The 24,182-nt window shown below is 34.3% G+C and overlaps 1 protein-coding gene across 25 annotated transcripts in view; it reads left to right on the top strand.

Moving 5' to 3' along the window:
* Positions 1 to 24,182, top strand: part of NRXN3 (neurexin 3) — a 2,067,316-nt gene that overhangs the window by 239,178 nt on the left and 1,803,956 nt on the right. The window lies entirely within an intron of this gene.

Genomic DNA, 24,182 nt, shown 5'->3' with positions numbered 1-24,182 from the left:
ATCCAACTCCGATTAATTTTTTTTAAAGTTTTCTTGATGTGTTTTGTTTTTACATTAGAAATGGCTACAGATTATTCCCACTTCATGAGAGGTGTCTTGTAACAAAGTAAAACAGTTAAGTAAAACTAATTATAAAGTGGCCTTATCTACATGTGTGTAATATTTCAAATCTTTCCTACCCCTCTCCCCAATAAAACTAAGTAAAAATGGCTCCAAGTCCTCTTCCATTACATGACCAGGGACTTTTTTTTGTTACTTTGCAGAATTCTTTATACATCCCACAGATTTTTCTCTCCAGCACCATATAGTTCATGCCATTTTTCTTAATGATCAAGATTAGATACAGAAGCCTTGACAAACTGTACTATGTCATAAATTGCCATCTTTTCTATCCTCCTACTGTCCATAAACTGTCATTTTGAAAACTTTTTGTGGTTACAGAAAGTGGACCTTTTGTGGACTACCACAGATGAGAACTTAGAGGATCAAAGCTGAGCTTCAAAGGGACACAGAGAGTAAGGCTGAAGAAGATAACACCAACAATCCTTAGTATTTTGGTTCCTATCTAAAACAATTAAAATTTATTGGAGGTACATAGATGTTTTTACTTTGCATATCTTCTGAGATCCTAAGAAAAGTTACGCTTAAATCAGAGTTTTGTAAATTGAATTCTGTTTTTTTTATTGACTTTCCTTTGTAAGATGTACTATATATGTAACTTGTTTGTATCTGTTTATTACATGTTGTGTTATCTGTTAGAAAATAAGCTCTTTGAAGATAAGGGCTATTGTTTTGTTATTTTTTTATATTCCCCTAGATTAACACAATACCTGGCACATAGGAGGAAATATGATATCTTTGGTGTTAAGAATCCCTGGGGTCGAGGAAATTCCCTCTACCAATGCAATATATTCTACAATATATAGTTCTAGAGATTTGTTTAGAACTCTGAGAGGTTAAGTGACTGAATTCACATCTTCCTAGCTTTAAAGTCAGTTCCCTATTCATTCACTGCCTTTCCAATAAATGCTTGTCAACTGATGTCAAAGAATAAATCATCAATCACTAGGAAGAAAACTAGTAGATAAAAATATGGTAAATCTAATATTTTCCTCCATCTTATTTTCTGAATCAGTTCAACTTTCTGGTTGATTCATTGATTATATAAAATACTTTCATTAAAAGAAGCTCCTTTCTCCTGTCCCAAATAAAATAGAGCAAAAGAAAAAAGATACTTCAACCAAATGTTAGTCATTTCAGTAGCTATGTATTAATTAGATCTATAGTCTCTCATTCTTTCCTCGACTATATATTCTCCTGCTGGTCATCCTTCACAACTATTAGAGGATGAATTCCCACAATAGTTTGAACTCATGTAATAGATATTGCATCCTGTGTACTTAGAATCAGTTGAAGTCATGTATTCAGTTGGGATCCCCAATGAGAGCTTTCAAAAACTGAAGTCCTACTTCAAAGACAAAGAGGGAAATAATATGGATGTGTACTGTTTTTGGCACAGATTTGCATTATTTTAAGGCATCTGGTGTTTTAAGAGAAAGGCTTTCACAAAACTTTCCCAATTTATGTCTTTTTTCTACGTCCAAAAGACATGAAAGATGTTCCTTATGTAATTGTTTATACTATTTTCCACATATACCCCCATTCTATCTCTCTTCTAAAGATGTATATTGGCTAAACAGTTTTGTTTTCCTGTTAGTGAATCTTCTAATAGGTTAAGAACAAATAAGCAGGTTTAAGTGATCTCTGAGGGGATTCATAACATAGGTTCTCTAGAGAATTTCACACACTTAATTGAATAAGATGTCAAAGCTAAGTAAGAGTTCAGAGTTATCAGCTGGAGGGGTGGAAGGAATCTACTTTCCATGTTGAATTGCTATAATCACCAAGCTAGTCCCTCAGGATTTTTTCTTTCTCATAAGGTAAAGCCGATCTCTCAAGCTAGGCACCTAGAACTTGAAAAGTTCTGTACCCCTTCTTTTCCTAACAGAGATTGATTTTAATTTGTTCACCTTATATATGGCTAGAGAAGAACTGAGAGCAAATGAATTGGGTTTCTGATTTTATCAGACTCCAAATTCTTGATAATGGTTGGCATTCTTCCTTCCTTTTTTCCTTTCTTCCTTCTTTCCTTTCTTCCTTCCTTCCTTCCTTCCTTCTATGAAAAAGAAAATGTTTATCTCTTATTTCATAATCATATTCATATAATCATAAAACATATGATATGCTTTCTGTAATAGATAGAAATCTATGGGCTCATGGTTATAGTAATTTTCATTTTCCTAAGTGGTCTTTTAGGATGATTTTGGTGATGAGAGTTCAAGAGTCCATTAATTAAGGCTATAATTTGCAGAACAGGTGTTGATCCAAATTGATGGAGGAAGTTATCTCCTTGGGAGTTTCTTATACCAATGAAAAATCACAAGTTCAATACAAAAATCATTCATTTGTTGATGGATTTTATTAATACACTCCTATTCCTCTGATCTCTTAGTACTAGGCAATGATATGGTTCCCTCTAATTGCATCTATCTGCTTTGAAATTTAGTATAGGTCTACAATAAAATACAAATGTTTCCTAAAACTCTAGCTAAGTATTGGAAAAATCTCTCCTTTCATTTTTATGAGGGAAGTTGAGGTTAAAGAAGTTAATAAAATTTTGCATGAAGGTAAAAACCTTGAGTGGCATGAGAAAAGATCAGAGTTATTTGGAAATTCTCTTTTCCCTTTTTCCTCATTGTGGGTTAGGCTGACCCTCTAAGGAAGAATCATAGAATTTTAAAGCTAAAAGAGAAATGACAGATTCAACACCATCATTTGACAGATGAGGAAACTAAAGCTCAGTGAACTTAATTGAATGGTCCAATGTCACCTAGCTAATTAGTAGAAGTTGCTATGATTACAACCCAAGTTTTTATTGTAAAGTAAGGAGGATTAAGGGAAGGGAAGGGCATTTCTAGTCACAGTTTCACCTTAAAGATTTCTCTTGGTACCAAAGTATCTGTTACTTTCCTCCAACTCATAGAGGAGAGAAAGTTTGGAAGTCCTCTTAGGTCCATTGTGGATTTTTCAATGTCCCCATGTGACCCTGTTCCTTCTTTGACCTGCCCCCTGCCCTCTATTCCACCTGTCTAGTTTTGCATTCGCCCAGCCTCTCTCCAAGTGGAAACTCATTCCTCAGGGTAATCAATATACCTCTCAGCTAGAACACTGTTTCCACGGAAACCATTCCAGTCAGCAGACTTGGGCCTCATTGAGATGCAGCATGAGAGCAGAGGGCCCATGTGAGGGCAATTCCTATCAGAGTGGGCAGTTTTTTTGGCAACTCTGGAGTACATCATACTAAAAGGGACATGATAATTATATATTTGTGGCTTCCATTATATGCTAGTATAATAGTCAAAGTTTTTTGTTTTGTTTTTAGCTTGCTCAGCAAAAGGAAGAAATTGGTTTCACTGGACCATTTTCTTTATGGGAAAAAGGTTCAAATAGATGAAAAAATAATTCTAGAGACTAGACATTTTCCTGATATCTCAAATTTCCCTATGCAACAAGGGGTGGTATATAGGAAAAGGATTTATTTGCCTTCCAATATCTTTCCCCAAAGTAGAATATGAGACTTTGGGGGACCTGAAAGTTTGGTACAAAAGTAAGGAAAGACTTTGAATCACGGGTCTTTTGGAACTTCATAATATCAAGGTTGGTGACTGGAATATAATGTCTTTTGGATGAAGGAGACGCAGTATGGCAGTAGATAGAGGGATAGTTTAGGAACCAGAAGATCCATGTTCAAATCTTACATCTGATAAATACTGACTTCTGTGACCTTGGGCAACTCATTTAATTTCTCTGTAAGATCACCAGACAGTTCTCTTTGATTAAGAGAAGAAGATGCAATTGTATTCCTTTCATTGGTACAGGAAATTTCCTCATCCAGCAAGTTTCCTATGCCTCTGAATGAAGGTGTATCAAAAGCTAAATATCCCAGTTTGACTTTCTCTATTGTATGTATACAGTGTGTTCATCCCTGTACAATTTGTAGCTGTCTAATAACTTATGAAGGTTAGATATCATAGGAAAGAGATCGTAGTGCCAAAAGGATGGTTCAATTTAATGGATTATATTTTTAAAAAAATAACTCAATCTTAGGAAGCTTGAGAATCTCTGTTCCATTCTAAACCTTGATATTAAATTGCTGTGTGAACTCTAGGGAGTAGGCATTCTTTGTCTCTCCAAAAGCAAGTGAAAAAAAAAACCCTCTTAATTTAATACCTCAAAGGAGTGCTTATGGAATTGGGGCTAAGTTGGAGTGGTAAAATAAGATAAATGAAAAGGGTTATAAAGACACATGGTCAATATGACAGTTTTGGCTTACAATGGGATAAACCTTGTTTTCTCTTGTCACTTCTAGAGATGGGATTCTTCCCCAAGCTTTGCTTCTTTTCTAGTTAGACAGTGCAGCTTGGATCTCTTTTTCACTTTGGTCATTGGGGCAGTAGAAATGTATCTCACTTTCAGTAAATTCAAATTAATGCCCAAGATGGAGGTACGAGATAGTGAAAAAAGAATCAGGGGATGCTATTATCAGAGAACCTGACTTTGAATCACAACTCTACTCCCTCTCTGACCTTGGCCAGTGTACTGGACTTGCATGTGTATCATATGTTAAAAGATAGAGTTGGATTAGATAAATGGTATCAAATTCAGATAGATCGGTACATAAAGAGCCCTGCAGGCTTCAGATTGACTTAGTTTTAAAATGTAATGTTATCAATATTTTTTCGTTATTTTTGAATAGTCTTCATGACCCCATTTGCAGTTTTCTTGGAAATAATAATGGAGTGGTTTGCTATTTCTTTCTCCTGCTAATTTTTACAGATGAGGAAACTAAGGCAAACAGGGTTAAGTGGCTTGCCCAGGATCACACAGTTAGTTAAGTGTATGATGCTGGATTTGGAGTCTTTCTGACTTTAGGGCTGGCACTTTATCCACTTGTCACCTAGCTGTCTTGATTTTTCACTGTCTACAAAGATTAATGTTATAAAAGTTTTCACAAGAGGAATTCCATTAAACAGTCTGCTTCTCTAAACTATTTGTTTCCAAAGAACAAAGTACATTTAATGCTAAAAAAAATTTCTCAGACCTACTGCCTAATATTTGACTATTTGGTATTCAGATACTCTGTTTATTAAGAGGATACATGTTGACAAAAAGTTGACATAAAATCAATAATAACTTTAAGAAAATGGACATTATTAGTCACAAAATAGAGATATAGATATTAGTAAAATAGAAACACATATATGTATGCATGAATAAGTTAATGGATGATAGAATTTGTTAAGGACTTATATACCATGAATTGGCTGGTTTGGGAAGTAGTGCTGAGTGCTGGGGATACAAATACAAGTAAGACAGTCCTTGCCCTCAAGAAGCTTATATTCTAGGGGGAGAAGACATCACATAAAAGTTAGGAAGAAGGCAAGATGTGTATCTGGCCACATGGTTTAGAAATAGCCAGAAATAGTGAGCTACCATAGCTCTACTGCCATATTTATCATCTATCATATTATAATTAAATAAAGATCAGAATGACAAAGTTTGATGTGCATATGGATTTGTGGACCCTCACGTAATAACTTTGTGGTACTCCGAATCTTTGCCCACAGATAAGGAACTCATGCTTTAGACCATTTAGAATGTGATTAAACATTTACAAACAACTTTCCCCTGAGTTATGTGTACTGTGAAAAGCTGAGAAAATCAGCAGACAGATGCAAATTATATAGTTACTCTAAATGTAATCCTGGAAAGGGTAAAAGGATGCTTTTGAAGTTAGTGGTTAGATCTTCTATTTCTCTTCTCTTCTACTTGCAGAACTCCTAGCAACACTTCATAGACTGAGGGCCTGGGCAGTGTGGAAGTTTTTATTTAATTATTCTTAAGTGATTCTTGGGGTTTGAACCTGTGAATTTGAATATCTGGAAGGAGATATACCAGTGACTCCTTGATTCTAAGCTTGATCTTAGTTCCTCTGAAACAACCAGAATATCTTTTTTACCCTGAATGTCTAAATTTGTGTCTGTGGACTTGTTGGTGGATTTAGCTCTTGGATTTGATATAAAGGGAATGATGAAATCTGAGTTGTGTAGCTCATTTCTTTTGACTTTCTCAAAAGTCAGTCCTTAAAATTGGTGAGAGTCAGATTTTCTAGCCCATTTCTGCTTCTAGGATTCCATTCTGTTTAGAGACATCACATTGATTCAGCTATGGACGCAGAAATTAGAGCCAGACCTTAAAAAAAAAATCTTCTTATGAGTGTAATGAAAATGCAAACATGGATTTTAAAGGAGTTCCATATGTCATGTAGCCTTTTCTCTTTATTTCCTATTTGCTTTACAGGAAAAATAATATAACCACTACAGTTAGAGAACTCCTGTTCTTTCTTTTCTTGTTTTAAATCATAGGCCATAGATTTTGAATTTATTGGCAAAATGTTAGATTATATTATTACAGGGAGATTATTGTAAGTATTTAAATGCCAGAAGCTCTAGATTCATATCCTAGATGTACCTGTTGACCATAGTAGATCTTATGTCGAAGGACTTGACTTTGAATCTCATATTATTATGTGGCCTTGGTCTTTGGATATAAGTTTTATATCTTTAAAGGGAGGGACAGAATTTCGATTAAGGTGATACCATGAAAGGGCTAGCTCTCTCACAAAGTCTCCTACAACGACCTAAAAATGTACCAGAAGGAACAATGATAAAGAAAAATAGTTCTAAGTTCTATCCACTCTAGGACTGTATAAGAAGCCTGCCAGAAGACTCAGAGAGAAAATGAGTCAGTGGAGGTAGAAGCTGCAAAAACTGGGCATCTTGCTCTATAGTCACAGCAGGAAAAAAAGTAGGTACCAAGCCCATGTAGTATATCACACTATCAGCTACTCTAGAAGCGTAGTGGAAGACAGGGCCAGGATAGCACCAAAGTAACACAATGCCAAGTCATAGCAGGAGACAGGATCACAATACCATCTGGGTAATACAAGCATTAGGGGTCTTGTAGGAAGCTTGTTACCAGCACAATTTATGACATCCCATTAAACACTGTCAAATCAGTGGTTGTAGCCAAATTCCAGTTTAGAGTCTGTGAGGAAAAAGAGACCAAAGGACTAATGCCAAAAATCAAGTTGAACTCCATCTCCCCTTCTCCCCCAAGAAACACTAAAGGGGAAAATGATGGGAGAATAAATAACTTAAAAATGGAAGCTGGAAAAGCTTACCTAAGTAGTGGACTCCCAGAAATGCATAAGGGAGCAACTAGAATTTACTAATTCTATGATAGTAAGAAATGTTAGAACAACGTCAAAAGAATAAAAAATTGAAGAAAATTCAATGTATCTACTATAAAAAATAACTGGCCTGGAAAATGAAAGGAAGATAATTTAGGAATGATCAGAATCCCCGAAGACCTAAAAAATTTTGAAAATCTGGATACTATACTTTAACCATATTTTATTTAAAAAAAACTACTCAGATTTGTTAGAACCAAAGAGTAAGTTGAAAAGAGAAATGGTTTTCTAGTCATTTGCTGTAAGAAATTCCAAAATGAAAACTCTGAGGAATAACAAAGCCAAAATATAGGCCTTCTGGGTCAAAGAAAAAAATAAAGCAGCCAGAAAGAGTTAAATCACTTAAAATTAACAACCTATATTATACAAGACTATGCTGCAATTACTATAAAGAAGCAAAAACTCTTAATATTCCCAAAAGCAAGGTTTTGACATTCTAAAATAATTTGAAAAACTGAGTATAATGCTATGGGATGGGAAGGAAATGGACATTTTATTTTGAAAATTTTCAAAAATTCTTGATGAAAAGATATGTTGAGAAGACTACACACACACACACACACACACACACACACACACACACACACACACACACACACCTGTCTCTCTGTCTCCCTCTGTCTTTCTGTATCTGTCTCTCCCTCTTTTTGTTCCCCCTTCCCCCTCCCACTTCTCTCTCTCTCTCTCTCTCTCTCTCTCTCTCTCTCTCTCTCTCTCTCTCTCTTTCTCCACACACACACACACCTACACACAAACACACCTAGAAAAGTGAATACATTTGAGCAACGAAAAAAACAAATGATGAAAGAATAAAAGGGAAGGAAAAGATACTTTTGAAGGAGGAAATGATGAAGGAGAAAGAGGGAAAAAAGTTGTCTTTCTAATAATTGTGATGCAGAAGAAGAGTATGTAACACAAGGAATGGGAGAAGAAGGTTTCTCATGAATTTATTATTATCTGAAATAGGCAAAGGAGGGTTGATCATACAAACACACACTTATTTGTAAAAATAAATTTAACCGAAAAATAGATGGGTACAGGCAGTGGGATTCAAAGGAAGGGTAGAATTGGAAAAGACATAATCTGAAGCAAAGCAAATTTCAGTTTCAGAGGATAGATCATAAAGGGAGGTTAAAAAAGAGAGAGAAACTATTTTATCTAATAATATACTAGCAAAACTGTAACAAATGATATAAATGAATATGTATTATTCTCCCTCCCCCCCCCCCATTCACAGAACAAGAAATAGGGAATTTAAATAATCCAATATAAGAAAAAGAAATTGAATAGACTATACATTAATTCTTGAAGTGAGGGGTGGGAGGAGAGGGGACAGCACAGAATCAGTTATATTTATAACTGAATTCTATAAATCATTTAAAAAATAAGTAAATTAAATTTTGTGTAAAGTGTTTGGCAAAATAGAGAAAGATGAAATCCTATTAATGTTCTTTATGAGATTAATGTAATTCTGATATTTAAATCAAGGAGAAATGAGTTAGAGAAAAAAAAAACTATATTGAAAAAACACATAATAAAATGCAGTCCTATTTCATCTTTAAAATCCTAGAAAGCAGTTCCTTATTATGGCAAATAGCATCTATCTAAAAATCAAGCACTAATATTATCTGTAACAGCAGAGATTTTTCTAGTATGATTGGGGTAAAACAAAGATTCACATTGTCACTACTATTATTTTAAATTATTTTGGAAATTCTAGCTGTAGTAGTAATTATAAGAAAAAGAAATTAAAGCAATCAACATAGGGAAGGAACAAAATTATCACTTTTTGCTGGTGACATGATGGTTTACTTAGAAAACCATAGAGAGGTAACTAAAATTAATAGAAACAATAAAGCTTGCACAAGGATTAAAATAAATCCACAAAATTCTGCCTTTTCATATATTACTATTTATGTCAAACAAAATGAGATCTATAAAGAAGTTATATTTAAAATAACAATGACATATATAAAATGAGTCTAGCCAAACCTTCTCCTCAGTCCCCACTGGAATTATATGAATAAATCTAAGAAGTATACTTTCATATAATTAAATGCAAGAAAACTTAAAACTTTGTAATGGAGTCATTTGCTCATAGTAGATCATACCAATAATATTTGCAGATTCAGTGTGATACTGAAGTACCAAATGAGAACTTTGGAAAATTGGACAAAATAATGAAAACATACAAAACTCCTCTGGAGAAACAAAAAAAGTGAACAATCTCAAGGAACTAATAAAAAAAATGAGAATAAAAATGATTTAACATTGACAGATCTCAAGCTGTATTACAAAGGTATAATTATCAAAACCATTTAGTATTGATTAAAAGTAGGAAAGTTGATCAATGAAATAGATTAGATAATTGTGATTCAAAAGTAAGTGAACATAATGACATTGTGTTCAATAAATCGAAGAACACCACTATTGTAGGGATTCAGTATCTGACAAAAACTGAAGGAAAAATTGGAATTTAGTATGGGATAAATTAGGATTAGTCTAATACTTTTCACCACATATCATAGCAAACGCCAAATAAATATATAGCTTAGATATAAAAGGACTTGTTACAAACATATTAGAGGACCCTGCAAGGAAATATCTCTCTTGACTTTGAATAAGTGTCAAATTCTGGATTAAACAAGGAATAAAGATCATATGTGATAAAATGGACAATTTTGATAAAATAAAATTGAAAGGTTTTTGCTTCTAAAAGTTCAAAGAAGTTAGAGTTAGAAGGGAAACAGTGACCTGAAGGACAATCTTTGCAGTAAATTTCTTTGATAAAGATCTTATATGCAAGATATATATTCAAATTAACTAACTCAAACATAAGAAGAGATCCACCCCTCATTAAACTAATAGTCAAAGATATGAATAGACAGTTTTCAAGAGAAAAAAGAGAAACTATCAATAAACATATTTTCAAAATGCCACAAATAATAAAAAAAATGGAAGTTAAAATAATTCAGAGCATTTGGTTCACACTCATCATACTGGAAAAGATGACCCAAGAAAGGGATGATGACCATTGTCAGTGGGGTTGTGATAGTACAGGTATAGTAATGTTTTGTTGGTAGAACTATGAACTAGTCCAATGACTTTTAGAAAGCAGTTTGGAGTTGTTCCCAATAAGTCTGTCAATTGTACATATTCTTTGATACCACTACTGGGCTTTATATTAACAAAGAGATCAGTTATAGAGAAAAAGGATCTATACATGTCAACCAACCAACCAACCAATAAAATTTATTAATAACCCACTGTGTGCCAGACCCTGTGCTAAGGATATTTAGGGAAAATTTTGCTTTTTGTTATAGCCAAGAATTGGAAATAAAATGGATGCTAATCAAACAATGCCTGAATAAACTATGGCATAAAAATAATAGGGTAGGGCTCTGAAGTGTGATTTTAGTGGCAAGGGGATTTTCCATATGAGGAAATAAACTACATTAATGCAGGCTAGTACCTTCTCTGCAAGTTATCGTTTTAGGAAGTTGCATAAAACATTGAGAGATTAAGTAATTAACTCAAAACAACACTAGTGTGTGTCGGAAGTAGAGTTTGAACCCAGATCTTCTTGGCTTTCAGACTGATTTTCTAACTCACCATGCTTCTTCATATGAATGCAATGGAATATTATTTTCTGTAAAAATGATGAAAGATAAATTTAAAGCAGCCCAGGAAGATTTGTATAACCTGCTGCCGAACAAAGTGAACTGGAGAGAATAGGAGAACAATTAACAAAAACATTGAACAGGAGAGCAATTTAGTAATTTACTACATTATTGTAAAGGGCAACACATTTGAAAGAATTAAGAACTCTGATCAATGCAATGATCAATCATGATTTCAAAAGACTGATGATGAAATATGCTTCCTGCCTCTTGGAGAGGTGATGTATTATTGGAATAGAAGGAGACATACATTTTCAGACATGACTAATGCAATATATATTTGTTTTTCTTGACTGTACTTATTTGGTACAAGGAAAATTTTTATGGGGGTGGTGGTGGCAAATTGTGACCTAGCAGCAATGCAAAAAAAGAAAGAAAAAAAATAATTGTTAAGTGCCTACAATTTACCAGGCACTGTACTAAGCAGTTTATAAATATTATCTTATTTTATTCTCACAACAACCTGGGGAGAGAAGTGTTATTATTATGCCTATTTATAGTTAAAGAAACCAAGGTAGAAAGAGGTTAAATACTTCCCTAGTATCATACAGCTGGTTTTGTCAATGTAGTCAACTATTCGTCAACTAGTTAATGACTGAGGATTAATCTGAACACAGGTTTTTCTGATTTCAAGCCTAGCACTCTATTGCATCACCTATTTGCAAAAAAAAAAAAAAAAAAAATAGACAAACAAATAAATGAATGAATAGGTAAACGAATGGATACATGAATAAATAAATAAAATATCAGAAAAGAAAGGAAAAATGCTTCAGTGAACTATTAAAAACTACAAGAGCAGAGAGAAGTTTAGAAGGGGATTCAAAGAAGGTAGTATTGGTATTGCTATATTGAATTTGATAGAAAGTAAACAACAACAACAACAACCTAAGATGTACATAGAAGACAAGCAGCAATTAAATATTAAGTAATATCAAACACTGTGCTAAGCAGTGGAAGGAAAGAAATAAAATAGTTTCTGCCTCTAAGGAGCTCACATTCTAAAGAATGAGACAATATATGAACATCTATATATATGTATATACACACATACTATATGCACATATATACACATATACTATAGGTATATGTGTATATATATATGCACATATATTTATACACACACACACACATATATATATATATGTACAAATATAGAATAATGGGAGATCATCTCAGAAGGAAGGCACTAGCAGTGGAGAAAGGTTAGATTGAGAAATGTCTCTTGCGGAAGATGGGATTTAAATGCAATCTTGAAGAAAACTGGGAAAATCAAAAAGAGGAGTTGAGTAGAGAGGACATTCTAGAAATGGGGAACAATCAGTGAAAAAGCCAGGAGTCAGAGTGTCCTGTAGGAGATACAGCAAGACCACTTGGACGAAATGATTCATGGTGCAAAATAAAGTATAAGAAGATTGCAAAGACAGGATATGACCAGGTTGTGAAAGGGTTTAAAAGCCAAACAAAGATTTAAAATTGATCATATAGGTCATTGGAATTCATTGAATAAGGTAGTGATATGGGTAGATCTTAATTTTAGGAAGGTTAGTTTGGCAACTTAATGGATAGAGTATGGAGTGGCTTGATGTAGTAGGTTCATGGTTTCATATACAATCTATTTTTTCTGTTTTTGTTATATAGAAATATTATTCATAATGAAAAATTATGTAATGATAAAATAAAGTATACTAAACTACTAAGGTCCCTTTAGGCTTTAAATCTGTGATCATAAGAAAACAAAACTGATTACTAAGAGATAACATGGTTCATCATTAATAGGTCATATCAGCGTGATCTAATTTCATTTTTGACTAGGTTGACAGAATGACAAGCCATGGAAATCCCACAAACATAGAACACCTATGTTTTAATTAAAATTAATTTTTGTCATCTTTTAAAAATATCATTTCCATTTGGAAATACATCCCTCCTCTTCCCATTGAATCATCTCTTATAAAGAATTAAAAAAGGGGCAAAGCAGTTTAACAAAGTAAACTGATATAGCAACCAAGTCTAACATGTATTTCATACTTAGGTTCTTTCACCTCTGCAAAAACAACTTTGCTGTTGTTACTTTCTTTTCATAGTCATCCATTTTCTTTTGTAGTCATTATAGTTTTAAGCAAGGCATTTAATGAAATCTCTTATGATACTTTGTGGACAAGATGGGGCAATATGGAACAATTAAAATGAATTGGATTTACTTAAATGAATAGACTCCAAGTATGGTGATTAATGGAATGTAGACCTGATGACAGTCTTTAGTGACCAGTCTCAGGGATCTGCCTGTGAATCATTATGTGTGTGTGTGTGTGTGTGTGTGTGTATTCAATGCACCATCTAGCTGCCCCCATTCATTATATTTTAAAAATTAGATTTGCAGATGATGCAAAGGTGAGAAAGATAACATATATAGATTATTAGAATTAGAATCTTAAAAAATCTTGGAATCTAAAATAATAATTGTAATAATATGAAGTTCAATAGGGAACAATATAAAGAGTTAAAATTCAATTGTACAAATAAGCTTGTGTGGGAAAAGTTCTTGGGATTTTAGTCGACAGAAAGTCAATATTACATAATAGTCAAGAAAACTTATGTGATCCTAGGCTTAACTGGTACAAAGACTAGTGTCTTGACTGAGAAAAATAATAGTTCCATGATACTTATCTTTTTCAGATGATACAGTGTTATATATAGTTCTGGGCATATTCTTTTTTGGTCAAGCACTGGTAAACTAGAACCCATCTTAAAGGCAGTGAACAGAATAGAGAGGGAACTAGAAAAGATTCCATTTGTGAATCAGCTAAAGGAAATGAGAATATTTTGTTTGGGAAAAAGAAAACAGTACACATTTTTTCCAATTATTTAAAAGGCTCTCATAATTGAGATTAAACTTCAGTTTTTCTTCAGTTGATAGAAGTAGGAGTTATAGAGAAATATATTCTGATTCCTTACAAAGAAAAATGTTTTCATCCTTAGAACTGCTCCCAAAATGAAATGGTTGGCCTTAGCATTAGTAGATTTCCTATTATTACCTAGATAACCACTTGCCAGAATACTATTCAGTAGAAGTAGGAAAAAATAGACTTTCTAGATGTCTTCCTATAATAGCATCCTGTACATTATGATTGGGAATTAGGAAAATGGGTATGGAGAGGGACAGAGTTATCATTGATGCTGTGTAAAAAGGGCCTCCACACACATTGTAATTTTCTGAAGACTTGATTATCTCCAGGTAAAAAGTGATCTGTTTCCTTAGGCAATTAAGTTGCTTAATGGATAGAACTCTAGACTTGGAGTCAGGAAGAGCTGAATTCCAATCTTGCTTCATGTACTTGTGATCTTGGGCAAATTATAATTTCCAGTGCCTCAAGTTTTCTTATTCATAAAATGAAGAAGTTGGATCTGATGGCTTCTAAGGTCCCTTCCAATTAAAAAGTACATGATAATATAATTTTCTAATTTCCCTAAATCACTTTACCTGAATCTTTGCCACCATTGCACTCTGCTTCATAGTATTTTTTCTATGTGTATCTTTTATTCTCCTGGATAGATTATAAGATTTTTGAGGACAAAGATTGAACCAATTTTAATCCTATTATTCCAATCATCTTACATAGCAAGCTTAACAAAATATGCACTTGATAGTGTTTTTAGTTGAACTATTTCTTATTTTTAAATAAATTTGCAAAGCTGTTTTTTTAAAGGTCAAATCCCAATATAATAAATATTATTAGAACAAAAATTCTGGCATGAAAGAAGGATTGCCAAGTCTCTACATGCTGACCCAGTTTGTTTCAAGTAACATCTAACACTGCTGAATTCCAGTATGAAGGAAGGTAGACAGTCAATCCCTTGTTGATTATTATGATAAGATTTGACCTGCATTTCTACTGCTATTCTTTGCGTTACACAGCACTTTTTTTCCTCTTCCAGAGACATGAGAAAAAATTGCATGACAGTAATTCATTTTGTTGTCAAGTGGTATTTGTGAAGCATGCATAGAAACTTTTAGACTCTAGAAACTACAAAAAAAGTTAGACAGAGCCTCTTTTTTTCTAGGACTTTATATTATGAAATGGGCAACAGACATATGGGTAATCTGCTAGTATGATAATAGAGTATCCACATATATTATTCTAACAATATGGGTCAGCAAAGAACAAATTGCCTACCTTAATCTTTAACAATGACCAACACTGGGAATTCTGTATTATATGGTGCATATGCTTAAATAACATGTATTTACTTATGACTGATGTAATTATTTTTTAATCTTCAAAATCTAATATCTATGGTAAAGGTAAAAAGAAGAACCACAATGAAGCACAAAATTTTTATTATTTTAAAAGTGATCTGACATAACCTTGGCCCTAAATTATATATATATATATATGTAAATATGTAAGATATATATACATATATATACATAAATTTATAAGATAGATATAAATATATGGATAGATATAAATGTAATACACACACACATATGAATTTCCTTTCTTTTCAGAGTAGAGGCAGACTTGGTCATTGTGTAGTTTGGCTTTGCTAAGCTGTCTTATTATTCCTTAAAAGAGAAGACTCTTTAGATGGTGGATAAAGATGTCAACAATGCTTTTTAGAAAGTAAATGATAATCTTTTCTTTGGATGATCACCAAATAATATTTTATAATCTTTTTGAACTGAGCTACTGGTAGAAATTTCTTTTCCCACTTAGATTCAGGAATCTATGGTCATACTTTCAATATGGTCATATTGTCCTGTAGCCATAACATTTTATATAAATGCAAGTTATGATTATTTATGAATATTGTTGGATCAAGGAAAAAAAGAAAACAAGTATTAAGTAAGCACTTATTATATGCTGAACACTTTTGGAGATGCTGGAGTTATAAAACATCTCTGATTTTAAGGAGCTTACATTCAGTTGGAAAAAAAGGAGTGGCAAGAGACGAAAATTAAGCATCATATGTGGTCTAAGAGAAATGAAATTGAAACGGAAAGGATTTCTAATTGATTAGTAAGACATGGTTCTTGGCAATGGGAATATAGGAGATGAGAGAAATTTCATATGGAGAAAAATGAAAGCTTCCTTCCTTTCTTGTGTCTATGTTCTTGGCAGCTTAGATGGTCTCAGCAACTATATTGAAAAGAGTCATTCTGTTTGGGCCAAGAGGGAGATAGACTGGCTGATTTAATAGGTCATCTCTCCTGTAGTTAATTTCTGTAGATCTTTTGTGCTAGTATTGATTTTTGCAAATCTCTATTGTCACATATGCCCCTTCTACCTGTATAATGCCTATTTACCACAGGGAACTGGTGGGTCTTAAAAAATAACCTCAATTGGAGGAGGAGGGGAATGCATTAATCAATATTAAGATTTATTGACTAGGGACATTTATATTATCTGGCAGTCAAGTCAGGATTAATCTTTACCTCTTCAAGTCTTGATTGAGTGGCACTGTCTCTATTATTTAATGGTTGTTTTGCAAACATTATCCTTCATGGATTTGATATAACTCTCACCTTCCATTCCTCAAATGACTCCATTTCTTTGTGAGCCTATTAGGATTTATAATATTATAATAGCTACCATGATAGATGATTTTGCAAAGTCTCCAACCCAATAGCCATTAGAGTCTCTGCTTGCTCGTAACTTCTTTCAAATTTCTTTTGGAGCAAAGTTTTCCAACTAGGGTGATAAGTTTTGAATCATTTAAATTTCATGTTAGGAAATAAATATGCATTTTTTCCTGGTTCTATTTTTTCCTATAGGGAATTTTACCCATAATTTTAAATGGGATAAACATGAAAACTTCAAACACTGCATGTTCTTAATGATGAATATACACTTATTTCAAAACTTCAAGGATCTGTGATTACATCTGTATGGATATTACTTCTTTTGATGCAAATTGCAGCCCCCTACACTCAGTAGATAGTCTTAAAGAGTTGCAGTGGCCAAAGAATTCATCACCCTACAGCCAGCCTGGGGATGAATATATAATTCCTCCATATATGAAAAAAATCACCACTCACCCTCTGCAGATTATGCATCATGAGCCGTTTTTCTAATCATACTGTTGAATGCTCATTGAGATATCCATATACTTTTACATTTTTCCTTAAGCTAAAATCTTCTTCTTTCAACAAGGTTAGGCCTAGAATAAGCTCTTCCAAAGAAATTAGGGATTTATGAACGAGGAACTAAGACATGATCAAGATTACTCCTCTAGGTTTTATGGATGAGGAAACTGAAATTCAGAGTAATCAAGTGATTGGTTCAGATTTATCTGGCTGGGGATCCAAAAAAAATCAGGACTAAACTATAAGTTCTCTGATGCTGAATTTGATTTTCCTTCAAGGTCCTTTTTAATAAATCATGGTGTTTTCCAGATCCATTATTATGTGAAAAATCAAGAGGTCTTTGGCAGAAGGTGAGATTGCCAGGGACACAGGAAGCCTTTTGATTAAGGGTCACCTGGAAACAATTATTATATATTCCTGCTTTATAATAAAACACTTTTTATAATATATTAATATTTTCTAATATGGCTAATCTGTAAGAAGCTGTTTGTTGTTTTCTTTAATGGATATTTCCTTTGGGTTGGGCAGAATGATCCTCTGGAGGAATGATGGGGATAATGATGAAAAAGAAATAGGCAAATTCACCCAGAGTGTAATAGCCTAAGAAGATAAGCTTCTGCTATTGGGAAAGCCCTTATGTTTTTTTTCTATTAATTATTCCTTCTTGTGCATGCACACACACGCGCGCGCACACACACACACACACACACACTCACTAATATAAGTTAGTGGTACCAGTTGAAGTGAGGGAGTAGTTGAAAGGTAACTGGCCCATATGAATCCAATTGAACACTATGACTGACTTCATTAATTAACTAGCCAAAAACAAAGAGAAAAACATGTGTTAATGCAGTGGGGAAGAGGAAGGAGGGAAAATTCTAAAAGATGAACTTTCATTATTATCTCAGTATTGAAACTTAAATGAGAAGTGTCACAACAGGCATCAACAGCTACTTGGATATGGGATCATAAACTCAACTTGTAAAAAATCAGTTTAGCTCTGTTAGATTGAGGATTGATATTTGATCTAGTTCAATGGTTTTCAAATTGTTGTCTGTGGACCCCCGGAGTCCCCAAGATCATTTCATGGAGTTGATGAGGTCAATGTTATCTTTATAACAATACTAAGTTTTTTGTTTTTTTTTTGCCCATTATAATACTCTTCTCTTTTCCAATTATATATCTGAATAAGGATGGATTTCTCCATAAACTTTGACCAAAACAACATATTGTAACAGATTGAATGTAGAAATAGATAGGAAAACCCAACTGTCTTTTTTTAAGCCAGATGTAAAAGAAATTTGAAAAAAAAGTAACGATGCTTTTTAAACTTTTATTATTTTGGAAAATATTGTTTTCATCAAAATGTTATTTATGTTAATACTTAAATACTTAGTCTTTTGAAATTAATTCATATTTTAAAATATCTGTTTTAATTTCTAACATAGTAAATATTGATAGATCTAATCCATATAAACAAAAACTCTTTGGGGGACTCAAAAGTTTTTAAGAGCATAAAAGGGTCCTGAGACCAAAAAGTTTGAGAACTGCTGGCCTAGTGAGTTCCCTCCATGGAAGAAAAATGCTCCTGCCACATCTGCTAAGTCATTCTTCTTGATACTCCTTTATTAGTCCTATTTATTCTTTGAATGACTTAAGTGAATCAGTCTCTCCTCCATCTTCATCTTTTTCTGTCTTCTTATCCCTTCTTATTTCCTGTTAAAGTTTTTGGGTACATAAATATCTACTCTGTGTGGCCTGCCATAAAACCTTTCTACAAACTCTGATACTTATAAATGTTTGCCAAATCTAACTTTTAAATGCTAGCAAAATGCCAGCTCTGACTCTTCTACTTCTTTTTAAATATAGGTTCAAGGAAGGGAGAGGTCCTAGAGTCTTAGAATTGGAGTTGAAATGGACTTCAGATGTTGTTAAGTCCACTCCCTTCATTTTGCAAATGAGTTGAGGACTAGGTAGCTTAAGTGACTTGCTCAGAGTTTTATACAGAGCTTAACAACTAGTAATTGTCTGAAGTGTATTTCAGAATTCAAGTCCTAAGCCTTTTTGATGAAGCTTGTCCAAAGAAATCATACCATCCTATCACAGACATGGTTCTGTTCTTCTGGGAAAGTCTACTTCTTTTCCATCCTATTGATAATCTGGAATACAACAAACAATATGTATGTACGTACGTATGTATGTATATATTTTAGGGTTAATTAGGTGTTCTGGTTCCTTGATTCATCTGGACCCTGGGCCCTAGTCCACTCTGATTAGGTTAGAATGGGAAAATTTTCACTGGAAATTGGGCAAATTAACAAGGATATTGGGAAACCTACCAGGCTACAAGAAAGAACTAATTGAAATTAGCATTGGGACTACGTGCTCATTGTTTCAAGTAATTTTCTTCTAATATATCTCTTAAAAGGTTACATTTTATATATCTCTGAACGGTTTTCAAAATATTTTTACATTGACAATTAAAATGATAGCTAGCATTTACATAGTGCTTTAATGTTTGCAAAACACTTTACATATGTTAAGGGACCTGGAGTCAGGAAGACTTGAGTTGAAACCTGTCCTCAGACATTTGCTTGCTCTGTGATCCTGGGCCAGCCATGTAACTCTTCTTGCCTCAGTTTCCTTATCTATAAAATGAGCTGGAGAAAGAAATGGCAAGCTACTCTGGGATCTCTGCCAAGAAAACTCCAAATGGTGTCATGAAGAGTTGGACATTACTGAAACAGCTAACTACAATGAACTCATAAGAATGTAAACTTTTTGAGGACTCGGACTATACCTCTTATCTTTTTGTAACCATAGGGACTTGTGTATTATCAATAGGTCACAGACTCATCGAATTTAGTGGGAAGGGATTGCAGAGGTCTTCTAATCTAACTACTCATTTTACAGATGAAAAAACAGGACCACATAAGGACAAGCAATTTATCTATCTATGTATCTATCTATCTAGATCTATATATAGATCTATAGCGACAATAAGTAGTAGTGGTAGAATTGGAATCCAAGTCCTTTGATTCAAATAAAGAATTCTTTCCAATATAGCATACTACCTCTTAAGATCATTAAATGATTGTTATTATCGATGATGAGGATGATGAATCTGCAAGTGCCCAGAGACTAAGTGCTGAAGGCATGAACACATTAAAGAACAAAATTGAGGAGTCTGAACATTAATGAGGATCAGGAAGAGAAAAGGTCTCAAGCCTTGTATGGAGAGAGAAGGGCTGATATTCTTTTTTATAAATAGCATTTTTTTCAAATACATGCAAAGATACTTTTCAACATTCACTTTCGCAAAATCTCCCCCAAGACACCAAGCAGTCTAATATAGGTTAGACATGTGCAATTCTTCTAAACATATTTTTATATTCATTGTGCTGTACAAAAAAAGAAATTAGATCAAAAGGGAAAAAAAAACATGAGAAAGAAAAAACAAGCAAACAACAACAACAACAACAACAACAAAAAGGATAATAATACTATGCTTTGATCCATATTCAGTTTCCATAGTTCTCTCTCTCTGGATGGCACTTTCCATCAGAAGTCTATTGAATTAAGGCTGATGGTCTTTACACTACAATTGATCTTGGTTGTAAGAGACCTGAGCCCGAATGATAGCAGTTGTATGGGAGCAGGGGATAGTGATTTATTAGGGTTTGGTTGCCAAGTCTCTTCAAGAGTTTCCCTTCTCCTTTATCCACACAGCATGTTAGCCATTCCATTTTAAGTTTAGAATATAAAAGCAAAAAACAATAGCAAATTTTTATTTATTAAGAATGGGAGCTCCTTGCAGGCAGGAAGTCAATAAATGTTTATTAAGTGTCTCCTAGGTGCCAAGGAGAGCACTAAATGCCAGAGACACGAAGAAAAGCAAAAGCAAAAAAAAAAAAAGAAAAATCCAGTTCATGCATGCCTGCTTTTAAGTAGTGTATAGTTTAATGAGAAGAACAATATGCAAACAATTATATATAAAGAAGCTATACATAGGATATACTGGAATCTACAGAGGGAAGGCAGAATCAAAAAAAGGCTTCTTATAGAATTTTATCTGAGACTTGAAGGAAGAGAGGGAGCCCAGGAGAGAGAGACGAAGAGGAAGAGAATTCCAAGTATAGGGTACAGTTTATGAAAAGGCCTGGGTTAGGCAGATGGAATGTCTTATTCAAGGAAAATCAAGGAGACCAGTTTCATTGAATCATGACAGTATTATATAATTCATATTTTCCCCATTGTCTGGCTTGTGATAAATTCTTTTTATATCTATATATCTTTTAAAACTGGAAAATATCCTCCTTCCGTTTTTAGGACAATCTTTTCTAGTTTTGGCCGGGATTACTTGGGGACAGACAGTTAGTTTGGTTTTATCTAACTTCAAGAGCCTGTTAAGTCATTATTTCTTTTGTGGGATTCTGTTGGTGGCTCTGGAAAAGAAAGAGATAAAAAGCTCTTAGTCAACTGTCTTTTTTTGGTCATAGAATCATTGTCATTCCTGGCACTTCTTTGACTATAAAATTTGACCATTTTGTTGCTGAAGTTTGGGAAGCTTCCATCCTTGAGTATTCATTAGAGTTTTCTTTCTAACTGCTGGCTCTGTGCTTCTGAGTGATTGGTGGAAGCAGGTGCACAGAATGAGATCTATGTAGTAGGGAAGATTGCAGGACAGAGGTGATTTCTGTTTTTAAAATTTTTTTTCTCACCCAGTTAATGGCAGCCTATGGCCAAGCATAAAATCAGGAGGCTGCCAATTTGGTAGGGTAGAACAGTTATGATAATTTTCAAGGAAAGCATCTCATTCTCATCTGGTTACATGGATTGAACACCTACCAACAATGTGTTGTGTACTGTCTGATACATATAGAAAGAACAGGTCTAGCTTTCTAGGAATTTACATTTCAGGAACAAAAAGTAACTGAGCAATGTAGGTAAGTATTTTTAGGGATGTTATTTTTTTCTTTCTCTTTGAGGGAAAGAGATAGCAAACAAAGAGACAGTTGTATTCAGAGATAGAAAAGAGATGCAGAGAAAGAGATAGAATTGAGATTGAGAGAGGGAGAGGGAGAGGGAGGGAGGGATAGAGTGGGGGGAGAGAGGAAAAGAGGGAGAGGAAGACAGGAGAGAAAAGGGGGAAGAGAGGGAGAGTCAGAAAGAGGAGGGATGAGAAGGGGAAGGAGAGAGAGAGAGAGAGAAAGGGAAAGAGAAGGAGAGACAGATTGAGATTGGGGGAGAGATTGAGGAAAGAGACAATGATAGAGACAGAAACACCTTTAAAGAGAAATTGAGATTGGAAGAGAGAAAAAAGGTTAGAGAGAGAGTGGGGGAGTGAAAGGAGGGAGAAGGAGGCAGAGACAGAGATTCATATTGGAGAGAGAGAGGAGAGACGGGAGATTAAAGGGCAGGGAGAAAGAGAGAGAGAGAGAGAGAGAGAGAGAGAAAGAGAGAGAGAGAGAGAGAGAGAGAGAGAGAGAGAGAGAGAGAGAGAGAGAGAGAGAGAAAGAGAAAGAAAGAGAGAAAGAGAAAGAAAGAGAGAGAGAGAAAGAAAGAGAGAGAGAGAAAGAGAGAGAGAGATAAAGAGAGAGAGAGAGAGAAAGAGAGGAGAGAGGAGAGAGCGCGAGAGCGCTCGCGCTGGAGAAAGAAAGGGGAAAGAGAAGGAGAGGAGAGACAGAGATTGAGATTGGAAGAGAGATTGAGGAGATATAGAGACAGAGATACACATAGAGACAGATTGAAAGAAAGACAAAGATTGGGAGACTGAAAGAAAAAGAGGGAGAGGGAAGCAGAGACAGAGAGATTCATTTTGGGAAAAAGAGGGGAGAGAGGAAAAGAGAGAATGTGTAGATGTAGATAAAGTTAATAGGAAATTTTACCTTTTATCATTCAGAAATTTCATAAAGGAGAAAGATCTTAAGATAGACTTCAAGGAAAAGGAAAGAGGGCATAAATTAAATGATATTTGAAGTTTTTGTGACTCAAGTTTTTAATAGTAATTTATGTAGTCCATAGGTACTTCCCAGCTTCCTTCCCCCCTCCCTGACATATATAGGGGAAAGTCTTAACAATAATTTATCCATCTTGGCAGTTTTCCCATGGCAGTAAGTTTACTCAGATCTAGATTTTTGTTTATTAGTTGGTGTAGACAAAGGACAGAAACATAATGGACAATTTGTAGTTCAGACAGAAATGATTCTTATAGATTTAGAAGTAGAAGGGAACCCAGAGGCCATGTAACAGTCTGATTTGCTCATTCCATGGACGAGAAAACTTGAGATATTAAGTGACTTGCCTAAGATAACACAGTCTGTAAATGAGAGAAGCTAACTGAACCCAGGTTCTCATTGTATTGTTACAACTCAAGAAAAGTTAAAAAAATAATTATCAGTCCCCTTTCCTGAATGAGTACTATGCCCTTTCTTTTCCTACCACATCTCCTCTACCTATCAACTAATTTGGTACTTAAATCTCCATACTCTTGATGGGTGTGTGTCTGTAAAATCACAGGCTCAGTTTGTAACTAAAGGGTATTCCTCCTTGATAGATCCAGTCTAAAGACTTTGGGGAAAAGCCAGATCTGTGCTTAGGATCTCCTTCTTTCCCTCGTCTCCAAGGAACCCCTTTCTTGAGGTTCCCAGTTGTGCTCTTTCCATTCGAGTCTCTGACTTATTTTTTACCCCAAAGGAAAAGCTTCCTGCTTGACCTTTTGCTGTTTGGGGAGAGGATTAAGGGGTGTACAGGGGAAGGAAGCAAGGCAAAACCTCTTCTGCCTCTAAGGAAGCTTCTCTTGGCCATATTCCTGGGAAGAGAAATGAGAACTGGGCCTTCCTCAGGCTCTGTTGGACTTTCTCATCAGCCCTGAAGCGCATGTATAAGATTTTTTCCTTCTAAAGCAAAAAGAGAAAGGATTCTAGAGGGTCCCTTAAGGATTCATCTATACCTCTTATATAATGCTTTATTTTAAATTGTGCTATGAGGTAGGTCATAACAGTATTGTAATCTCTAATTTACATGTGAAGAAACTGAGATT

This window comes from Antechinus flavipes, chromosome 2, assembly GCF_016432865.1.
Source record: "Antechinus flavipes isolate AdamAnt ecotype Samford, QLD, Australia chromosome 2, AdamAnt_v2, whole genome shotgun sequence".
NCBI classification, from domain to species: Eukaryota; Metazoa; Chordata; class Mammalia; order Dasyuromorphia; family Dasyuridae; genus Antechinus; species Antechinus flavipes.
This window is presented reverse-complemented; position numbering and strand designations above follow the sequence as displayed.